This window comes from Metopolophium dirhodum, chromosome 9 (assembly GCF_019925205.1).
Source record: "Metopolophium dirhodum isolate CAU chromosome 9, ASM1992520v1, whole genome shotgun sequence".
Taxonomy (NCBI): domain Eukaryota; kingdom Metazoa; phylum Arthropoda; class Insecta; order Hemiptera; family Aphididae; genus Metopolophium; species Metopolophium dirhodum.
In genome coordinates, this window is record NC_083568.1 from 6,597,862 (window position 1) to 6,610,039 (window position 12,178).

General features: G+C 34.8%; 1 long non-coding RNA gene across 1 annotated transcript in view; it reads right to left on the reverse strand.

Moving 5' to 3' along the window:
* Positions 1-6,531: 6,531 nt before the first annotated feature.
* The window catches only part of LOC132952332 (uncharacterized), a 116,431-nt gene continuing 110,784 nt past the window's right edge, over positions 6,532-12,178 (reverse strand). The window contains exons 2-3 of the long non-coding RNA XR_009665462.1: positions 7,406-7,504; positions 6,532-6,822 (exon numbers count right to left, since the gene is read on the reverse strand). This is a non-coding gene — a long non-coding RNA (uncharacterized LOC132952332). The remainder of the gene's footprint in view (positions 6,823-7,405; positions 7,505-12,178) is intronic.

The window sequence follows — 12,178 nt, forward strand, 5'->3', positions numbered from 1 at the left end:
ATCTGCATTCAGGCACTTATTCTTGGTCCGTATATATGATAATCGTTCCAGCAGTAAATGGCCTTTTTTCCGCACCGTTTTGGTTATTTTGGTCGATCGTTGCGAGGCTGATGTTCGCCGGGCCATATATAGGATTGTCCGGTTTTATGTTGAATACAATTTTTGGCTGGATCCATTGGCGCAAATATGGGGGGGGGGAGCTTGAGTTCTCCCCAAAAATTTAGTCAATTTGCGCCTTTGGCTGGATCGAGAATGTATTAGTTCCAAATATCGAAATATCAAAACATTCCAAACTGAACGGATCTATGGCCCAGTGTACTTCAACCTCATTGGACTAGTGAGCAATTTCGGAAATTATTCATTTTTTGCGACCTACATCGATTTATGTTTCAAAATAAAAGCGAAAACTCGGTTAAGTATTCGTGAGTCGCGACCCATATCTGGAGCTCTCGCGACACATCAGTTGAAGATCACTCGCCTTTACGACTATGCTAATTGTGTATAGGGCACTCTTTAAAACAACGGCTGAAATGGGGTTTGGATTCAAGTTTTTCTATATTTTACGAAAACATAAATAATAATAATTATGTACATGATTCGTATTATACGCGTGGTCCATTATATAAATTACAATTAATTTACTAATACACTCGAAACGGACCGATTGTATAAAATATAATATGTTGTTCCGTAATTCGCGATGATAATATTATAATGTATTTATAATTTGGTTGAAATTTGTCGTAATTTAATTATAAAACGATCAAAAACCATTATTCAAATTAGTATTGTTCGCCATAGCCCATAATGAGATATATTTTGTTTTATTACGAGAACAAAAGACATTCGAGTCTATAGAACTTAATATTATAATACAGTCATGACGTTTAATACTTAATATCGTGAAACGGAGTTACGTAGTAGTTGTGTTATGACCCGCCGTATTATATTGTTGCAGATGGGAAAAGTTAATTATTAATAATCGTTTTATTATTTAAACGGCGCTTTTGTAATGGTCGCAAGGAATGAATAATAATAAAAAAAAAAAGCGTACCTACAGAAATTAGACAAATACCTATCCGTAGTGTGTATATTATAGTACGAATATTCCGAATCGCGCCGGAATAATTTTCATAATTTATTACACGGCGGACAGTTATAATTGCTACGTACAAACATCACCTTTCGCCGTGTTGACCTTTTAAATCAATGCGCATCTTCATCCGACGAAAATAGCTCGTGGGTATTCTTGAACACATTATAGATGTTATCCGTCTCGAGTTCACGAAGTCGTTATTTGTTAAAGAAACGATATAATAATAATAATAGCAATAGCAATATGTGTACCTAAATATACCATAGTATACGTACATAATATACATATACACAATAACGAATCATGCGTATTAACAATATTATATTATGTATATTATGATAATAATTCGTACGAAATAATATTATAGCGTAGCGAGCAGAGAAGACCGACTTCGTGGAAAATGTTAATAACCACCGCGGTATACCTAATGAAGGGGATCCGAAAAAAAAAAAAATCATTTACAAGCTCGTCGTTAACGTTATTTATGGGACGCGGCAGGGCGCGACGGATGTAATATTTCTAATATTATTTTTAATGTTTAGTGCCCTCGGAAATAGTAATAATAATAACGTTTGCGTTAAACAACATATTATTATAAAAAAATTGTAAAAAATTATGACTCTCCGAAGAGCAGGACGCGCGTATATCGAAGAAGTATAATATAATGATAATATAATATTACGTGTAAAATATTATGTGTAATAGTTCAACGGCAGCGATAACAATAATTAATAATTCGGAGTTTCGGAGGCTGTGCGCCGGGGCCTAATAACCGGCAGCGTCCATCGCGTCGACGCATGCGCTGTTCGGGCGAAGAATAAAATTACTCGTTCCGTCATCACGTGCAGTGTACCTATAAATACCATAGATCTTGCTGTTTAAATTATATATAATATTTCATAAGTATTTACTACTGTTTTTGAACAATAAAATAATAGGAACTTTAGTGGTCACAACTGCAGTGCTCGAGTCGTACAACGAATAAAAGAGGGATGCAGAAGCGTAAAATAATGTGCGTTACCAGAAGATTTAAACGTCTTGTTGATTTAAGTATAATTAAAAAGACTACCCCAAAATATTTTTGAAAAATGACTGACTCCGTCCCCCAGCGACCCCGTGGTCCTTCAATTCGAGCACTAGAATAAAGTATCCGAAAATAATAGGTACCTATAGGTTGACCTATTTATAAGATTCGTGTTAAGTCCAACTAGTCTAAGACATTTTAACAATACTGAAATTATAGTTATATGCACAACAATTAATAATACATTGACATTTAGGTGCCTGTCTACTTTGTACGGCTGTACTTAGAAAAAAAAAACAATTATAATTCTGTTATTGTAGACTGCAGGTGAATTGAACTGCAATTGTGTTTGAATTTAGAATAGACCTATATTCAATATATTATATTATTTTAATAACTAGAAAAGGCAGCGTGTCACGTGTAACGTTTGCGCAAAAGCAGCGATGATTGAAGCTAACCCATTTCCGTTGTCAAACGGTACCAACTGCATGTACTGCCACTAGAAAGGGGTGGTGTGGGACCGCAGGGGTGGGAGAGTCGCGAAAGGTCGTATGAAGATTCCGGCGATACGTATAAATTATATACATAGATATTGCCGGTTATACGTACCTACCGTAGACATACGAAAAGCCGACGACGAGCGTTCTTTATCCGCAAACTCGGACGTGGTCGTTACAAACAATAACTGTGGGCATCGGTGTGTGTGTGTGTGTATATATTATTATCGACGACGACCGCGAAGACGTCGCACCACAAGGGTCTCGTGGCATTGTGGCGACGGTCTGGAAGTCGGTGGTCGCCGGTATACCGTGGTATAGGTGCATCGTGTTATATATTTTACAGCCTCCCCGCCGCAGGACCGGTTTTCCTATATAATATGTGCACGGGCTTCGCACAAATCTCATGGGACGCACGCGCGCGCTCGCGTATTCTAATGACTTTCGATTTTCCCGCGTACGTCATACATAATATAATAATAATACAATGATGGTCGTATGCCGGTGATAGGGTACCTACCTCCTACCCGTCTGTCCGGGCGAGTATATACGATGCGTACCTACGTTAAACACACGGGCACGCACGCAGACAATATATTATATTATGTAACTTATATAATAACAATATCGTACGAGACACACAAGCGCACAGCCGACATTGTCCGGCCGACGAAAATATATATATACATATAATATAATATAAAGGGGGTACAAGATAGTAGATTGTGTGTGGACGGACGACGTTTCTATAATATTACGCGTTATCGTTGTATAATAATAATAATAATAAATAATAATAATATGACTCGTCGTGTCGGGTGTGCTGCGTACGCCTAACCTTGCAATAGTGCGCGTATTGTGTTGTGGTGCACCGAAAACTCGTGTCTAGACGACGGAGACCATTGTCGTCGTTGTCGTCGTCACATTATTACTATAATACTGTAATAACCATGCCCCGTTCTAACGGCCGAGTTTGACTTACAAAAAAAAAAAAAAAAATATAGGCCCTAGAGAGAAGTGATTTGGAAGATATACTCTGTTTCTCTTTCTCTGTCTCTCTCTCTCTCTCTCTCTCTCTCTATGTGCATAATATTATTCGGATAGACGCCTTGTTCGACCTGCCTGCAGTACAAGTACCACCGGTTAGGTCACGACCGCGGTCCGATTTCGCGGCGGAATCATTATCGCTGTCCGTCATTTTCCTTTATAACTACTGTCGCCGTGATAATGGTGCAGCCGTGGAGGGGGTCCTGGCGAGGGGCTAGGGCAATATCTATGACGGGCGGGAATACCCAAATAGTATGTCCGACGTTTCGTAAAGTTACAACTACAAGTATGGACACCTCGTGATCCATTTTCCGCCACATAATTTCGTACACGTTAAAATATATATAATTACGACCCATACTAATTAATGGGTTCGTGATAGGACCGGGTGCAGACCATCGCGATTGCATATTATATGTGCTAACTAAATGGGTAAATAATATTATGTGTTCCAGGTACGAACCATCATAAACGACGCATCCAATGGTATACAAAACTGCCTCGACTGAACGCTGTGCGCACATTGCATGCACGACAAAAGAAAATTTAAAAAAATTAATATACGTATTATTAGGTAACGAAGAAATAATAATAACAGGTACTTACTTACGTCGTTACGCCTTATTTACTGTAAACGTATAAAATGTAATTTGGTTGATGGTTAAATTTATTACTCGAGGTTAGTTTTAATACCTTACAAGCCATAAAATGATCTGTTAATTATAACGTCGGTGCCGCATGTTAATTACGCTTAACAATTAGTTATTTCAATATGGAAATGTGAAAATAATGAACTCGTATTTCTAGGAAATAATTATTATTCACTCATCGAAAATAAAAACAGTATTTTACCGTTAACAAAATAACATTATGGGGGACGAGGTGGCCGAGCGGTCTAACGCGACGGATTCGGCACAGCCGGTCCGAGTTCGATCCTCGACCACCGGGTGGCATTTTCTCCGTGCAAGTCACGGTGTCCGGAGAACAAGTGCCGCCATCCCTCACCCGGGCATGGCAGATACCTAAGGGTGCCCAATCAAAAATTCTGCCAAACCCAACACTCACGTGTTCCTTCCCCTACCAACACTAACAACCCACAAACAAACCACTACAGCTAATGGCCATAGTTGCCGAAGCTTAAGATCAATAAAAAAAAAAAAAATAAATAACATTATACCACGTAGTACTTTTCTTAGAGTACTATATTATTATAATATTGGAAAATCGAAGTACAATCCTTTTTATGCTATTTTTGCTATTTTCAATATACCTACAGGTACACCTAATTACTGTCGTTATAGAGTGACACTAACCATCAGCGCCATCACACATAACGAGAACGATATCGTTTTTTAAGAATATCCGTGACATACGTCACCCCCCCCCCCCCGTCAATTCGAAACCAGAATTTTGCAACTTGTTTTACGCGAATATTTAATACTCTGCAATTTCTGTGATCTCCTGTCTTTTTATAATGTCCCTACACCTACTCCTCAATCAATTTGCTGCCAGGAAAGTCAAATTTATTTTCCTCGTGTGGGCTGTGGTAAAAATTGCAAAATTCAGGTTGTGGTGCGATGCTGGGAGGGTGTAACGTTATCGCGTGTGCGAATAGTAATATATTTATAAGAAAATGTATGTTTTCTAACATCGGTAAACCCATTGATAAAACCATGCGTATTTCAATTTGACAGTAGAGAACCGACCGTCATTAAAAGTAAAAAAAATACAAATTTAAAAATCATGGGACAAACTCAATAATAGATCAAATTTTCTAATAATAGAGATTGCTTCATGATAAAATATAAAAATCGTTTCAAAACGATTTCAAATTGTCAGCGGTACGCTGTTAAACCAAAGTTGTCATATTTTTTCATTTTTGAAAAAAAAAAAAACAAAAATACAGTTTTTAAAAAAAAAAACTCAATATTCACTTGGATTTTATACTGTTTTAAATCTATGGTTTATACATGTTTAAAACAAGTTATAATAACCCTGGTTCAAACTGAACGCTGCGAATTTTCATGACAAATATAGACTGCATATAACTACGTCTATAATAGCCGATTTGGTCTCAGCGACACGAGACCCTGTAGCAGGCAAGGGCTTAGCCAAGGGGGGGGGCAGGGTCACTTGCCAGCTATTGCATATTAATGTTTAACGACATTTTAAATCGGGATACGAATTTTAAAATACACTTGGTTGCCCCTACCTCCTCCCCCCGATGAAATTATTCTAGCTACGCCCTTGGCAACCGGTATAAACTGAAAAGTATGAACAGCTCATATCATTGAGTATGATCATTGGTCACGGTGGTGTTCATCGTATTACAATAGTAATCTCGTATATTGTTCGACTGCTGCGCCTCTCGATACATACATATATAATATATTTCCGATGATAATTACTAACAAGCGTCGTCGGTGCTAACTAGAAACAAAAAAAACTTCGATATAATAAATAAAAATGTTAAACGATCGCTCCTCGCGTTTATACCGACATACGTTTCAATCCAAACATTGTGTCATATTATAGGTAGGTAGGTACTTGCAATTAAAGAGCTGCGCGGCTACTTTATAATAGAATATTATTATTATTATTATTATTATTATTATTATTATTATATACTATATACATCGCACAATATAATAACGATAATAATAATAATAATAATAACAATAATAATTTATTGGTCTCGGGTGGGCGAGACGGCGGCGACTTGGCCGGCGGATTAAATAATATTAATATCATTAAATATACGATTCGTACACATTTCCAACCCCCCCCCCCTCCCCCTCCTCGTCGACAATACCTATTAATAGTATTATATATTATTGTGGTATAACAATGAACGCAGGTGAGTTGTTTCAATTTTTTTTTTTTTCATTTCTTAATTGATTTCATTTATTTAATTAGATTTTTTTTTTTTTTTACCAACCTAACCATATTCTATTACTTATTGTATTATCCGTTTTAAAATAATATGGCAGTTCGGGTTTTTTTTTTTTTGTCGACCGGATGGTAAAACAGTTTTTTTCCTCACGAAACTGTTGGTTCCTTTGCCGCTGTCCATTCGTTAAAAATTAATAAACTGGAACACGCTTATCTTTTATTTATCGCATTGGTCGACGCGCCTTTTTCGGAGGAGGAGCGACCGCCTGAAATGAAAAAACACAGACCGTATAATAACATGATAATATGTATAGTATACATTATGTAACACCACACTGTAGGCAGGTAAAGGTAAAAATATACGACCTATATATTTAGATACCAAAATCAATTAATAACGAACTCGTTTTACGCGGTCACCCGTTGAAGGAAAATTCGACTCAAGTACCTATATAGTGACTACCTACCTTATTACTATTCTAGTTTTCTATTATAATGGAGACTGGTACAAACTATGGCGTTTTAAATAAATCAACCTAAATCAGTTCATTTTACATTCGCACTTAAACTAGTATCTTGTCCAGAAGTAACTCTTCGCAGTGGTACTCCTCTACAGATCTCTCCTAAATCTAATTTGGACCTACGGCCTACGGTTATGGGGCAGTGGAAAAATCTCCAATCAAAATAAAATACAGAGGTTCCAAAATATCACACTGAGGAAAATTACCAATTTTCCACTATATATTGTATCTAATAATCATGCCCTACATAAAGACATACTCATGAATACCATACATGGGTAGGCCAAAAGTTACTATGGGCGGTTCCATCTACGCCTTAAACACTCACCCAAATCCACTTATTAAAAACTTAGTCACATAAGCCATCCAAGGAACCCTCCTCGTCGCCTTGGGCACAAATCCTGCAGAGTCCGGCTAGTAAACAATCCTTAAACCAAAAAAAAAACAAAAAATTAATAAAAGATTAAAAGTGTCATAAATGAGTGTCTAAATGAGTGGTTTCTTCATTCAAATTGTTTATGTTTTGTTTTTTTTATATATCTCATTGTGCCTTCCGGTACAGATTGTGTATACATATTACGTAATAACAAATAATATAAAAAAAGAAATATTTTATCGAGTTTCATTTATTATGGGAAACCCAATATATATAAGTATAGAGGTATAATATCATGTATTTTTAAATTTTTATTCTGATTCAAAAACGTTTTCAGAAAATGCACATGTATAAATATCAAATACCGTACGCCGAATACCGATGGTTTATTATTTACAAAAGTATCTAAAATTTAGACAACCATGGAGTACCTATACCTAACCGCGGCTGTATACGATACGAGGAACTAAAATTCGCCGAGTAGCCCCGCCGGCTGCCACTCATCCAATTCTCGTGTATACATTTTAAATGTCCATAGATAAATCATCGAGTATTGGTTCAGCGGCTCGATATTTTGTAAATCAACATTTCTAAGACGGCATAATATAGTATTGAGAATACCTATTGTGATGCGCGGTGTTAAATTTAAATACTTGTTTCTAGCCGTCTAGTTATATTATAAAATGAGTGAAAAAAAAACCATCAAAACAATGACGTCGGCAAGGCAGTATAACATTTTTTCGATATTGTGTTCGTGTAAAAATTCAAGTCACGGAAGCAAAATAACAGGCCCATAAAATAAGTATCCTCCGTTATAAGAGTGCCCCATCAATATATTATGCAGTTATTTTGATGACAAGAATAATGAGTATCGAATGCGATGATGTATTTTATTAGGATCGCAATATCGTTATTTTGATTTTTTTACATTTAAAAAAAAAATTACGTCATAATCTTTATTTATCTCCGAAAACCTCTGCACTGAGCCTTGCCTGTATTATAAACTTTGTTTTGCGTATGCGCTACACACACATTTTGTATAAAAAAATTGTTCATATAATAATATCGTTACACGTTTTTTTTTTTTTTTTTTCCGTTGCAAATATTCATTTCATAAATAACATATTTGATGTAAACAATGTAGTTTTCTTTAGCGAAATATCGTTACAAAGCCAAAAGCAAATAGTATCATAAATCAAAATAATATTATGATAATAATAATTCTCATATCCGACGACCTTAACATCAATAAGTGTCCTATGACTATAAATTCCTTTTATTTTCCAATGCGATCACAAGTCCGCGCGTGGGTAGTATTCTATTGTGTTGCCATAATTCTTGATGATATGTACATCTTGTGTCTAAAAGTCCATAAAACAGATTTACGACAATGGCATTATCGATTGGGGTAAATGCGAATTCGGAACGCTGCGGAAAAGAAACCTAACGCGAGCAATGCCTAACCTGTATATAAATCTATACGTAGGTAAGTTCATATATTATTATAATATCGAGTTATTATTTTATCGAACGTATTATAATATTATATATCGTTCGACTGTGTTGAAAAAATAAAATAAATTCTGTTTTTTATATCGATTCATTTCTGATTTTAATTGTGTTCTTTTATTTAGAGCCAAAACAATTTAAATAGTACCAATCTATATAGTTTGTTCTATATTTTTACGGAAAACTTTTCGATTTAAAATCCTTCTACCACTGTTATATTGTGTGGTATACCATAGGTACTCGTCGTTAATATCGTGTGTAGCTCTAGTAAGTACTTTTGTGTATTATTTACGTTGATTTTTTATAAGTATTTACTGGAAAATATTGTTGTTTATCATTACATGACGTGTATCCCTCATATGCAAGTTTACAACTTTTAAACGGTTCAATTTTTGTACGCAACGAGTACCATCGTCGTTGTTTAAATTCGAGAATATTTTATGTGTTTAGTGTTTACCGTTTACGGCGTAAGCAGCTTATACTTCGACATAGGTACCCACCTGTTTTTTTCTGTTTTGGCGGTCTCTCTTAAATTAAATTCTCCATTACATAATAAGTGTCTATTACGATCCCAAATTATTCGATTGTTTTTTGCACCTCGTTGGGAATTCCGATCCGGACGACTCCAAAGTCCCAGACGGAGTTAAACAATGCCGAAATTCCATTGTAGCTTTATAGATTTGTCGGGCCAGATAGCCGTTTGGTCCGCCAACCACATTAACAACCGTCCAGAGTGTATTATATTAGTTGTTAAAATCAGTGAAAATGCAATCCGAGCAATTACAGTCGGTAAGTTTACGAAAAATAAACAAAATGTAATAATAATGGTAAATTAAAAAAACATTATGTCATTCCGTTGGTCATTAAGTCACCTTTCGAGTCGTGTATGACCTTTGTATCGTTCCATTGTTAAGACAATGCCAAAAACCGCATCGGTGGTCTATACTCGGGAGCAACCGGTTGGAGAATCTTCATGTCTGGACACTCTTTAAAAAAAAATTATATTGTACTAAGTAGTCGTGACCAGCGAGAATCGTGAATTCCTCGTGTACGATATTTACAAGAAAACGAGACGAAGAGATAAACCAAAGGGAGGGACTTCGAGAGTGTTTAATTAAATAATGATTTTTTTTTTTTAATTTTATCGTTTAAATTCTAGAAGTGCGATCGAATAAAACATCTGAGATACGATTTGACGTATTATTTCATTAAGGGACAAGAGACAATATTGATGTCGTAAAATGTGTCTATTTTGTTTGGTGATTGTCTAATTATTTTCAGGCCTAGAAAACGTTTTAAACAGACTTCATATTTGTTATATATATATATATATATATATATACAAATATGTGTGTGTGTGTGTAGTATAATATATAATTAATGTAATGAAATCATACTTTTCTAGAAGTTTCAAAAACTTTTTAGAACTCATGAATGTTGAGAAAACTTCTATACAGTATTTTTTTTTGCCTTTTCCATGAATCAAAAAAAAAAAAAAAAAAATCAAAAAAAAAAACATGTAACCTACATTTCAGAAGCATCTGGTAGTCAGTCGTTTCGTTTATTTAAATTACTACTTTCTGAAGGCGTTAGAAAAAAAAGTTAATGGTGCACGGGTGGTAAAAGGGTTAGAAGTGGAAAAAAACTTTGACCAAACAAAACGTATATAGCGCGTAGGACATACGCGCAACAAACAATTACATTTTTTTTGCCTCCCGATCCGTTATTCAAAATAAATAATTATTATTAGAACGTCTGAAGTGATAATAAGAAATGGGACAGAAAAAAAATAAATTTCTACCCTTGGCGTCTTTTGTAGGTGGTGATTAGTAACAAACAACCGTTAACACCCCATACGCGGAGAACAAAAGGAGCCGGTCATATGTGCGGGCAACTATATTTATATTTTTTTTCCATATATAGCGAGCGACAGAAGAGTATTGAATACTGTTTTTTTTCTTTTTTAACGATCTCGTACTAATTTGAATTCAACCCCCGTGGTGAATATACACAGAACAGATTGTGTACAATTGGAAAGACGGGTTTCTCACATATAGCTTCAGTTTGGGGGTAAAAAGAACGTCTTGGTGTCTGTGTTTTTTTAGGTTCCATTTATATTCTGTATAGGACTGCAGGTTCATTTGACTGCGTAGGTACGTTCCGTATATTATAGAAACATAATATAATAATATTTATGGTATTTTTCATAATACGAAATTATTTTAGGAATGTTTTTAACGATGCGAGAATTAAAGTTATTACAAGATAATAATATAATTATATTGTATGGATCTGTGTCTGCGCTTCTGTTTGATATAATTATCATTCTTTGTGTACCAGCTATTCATTTGAACTTCGAACGGTTAGGTATCAAATAGGTGGTAATCGACTGAAAACTACGTCATATTAATTAGGTATACTTAAAGGTGATAAATGATGTTAAAAAAAATACAGATAATAGACAAGTTTCTATAGTGCTATTAAATAATGAATTAATAATAATGATCAGCCATCTACCTGCATACTATTATGGTGTAAATTAAAGCCAAATAATATTATGCATACATGATAAGTAAGTAGGTACTAGATTATTGAGTACCATAATATTATGATGATTATAAAAAGTAAGTTATTCCTAAAAACTAAAATATTGGAAAACCCGTCTCATATTGTATAGAGCAATTATTATTTTATTGTTTTAATTTAAAAAATTGCATTGCGTGTTCTATTATGTTGTATAATATGTACATATAGTAATTTAAAGAACGCATACTTAAAAAAATTCGTTTAAAATAAAATATAAATATCGTATTTGAATTTTAATTAAAATATGTAGATATATGTATATTATACTCTCGCGAGTTTAAGTCTCTGGCAGCCTTCGCCTCTAACTGGCTAGGAAAACATTTACACGTCTATATATACTGCAACGGAACACTTGGCATGTCCAATTTTTTTTCTGCAGAAACCTTTTCTAAACGTTGCGAACATCCGTGTCGAGTGCAGCTACGATAAGAACCAAAAAATGTCGTGTACGACTGCAGTCAGCAATACTATACATATTTTTTTTAAATGTAAGAGGCGTGGGTTCCAGCGATGTGCTCGGTTTCATTATGCGGAGACCACTGTTAGTAGTCGATAATAACAATATTATAAAATAATATATTATTTTATTTTATTACATCATACTAATAATAATATTAAATTAATATTATA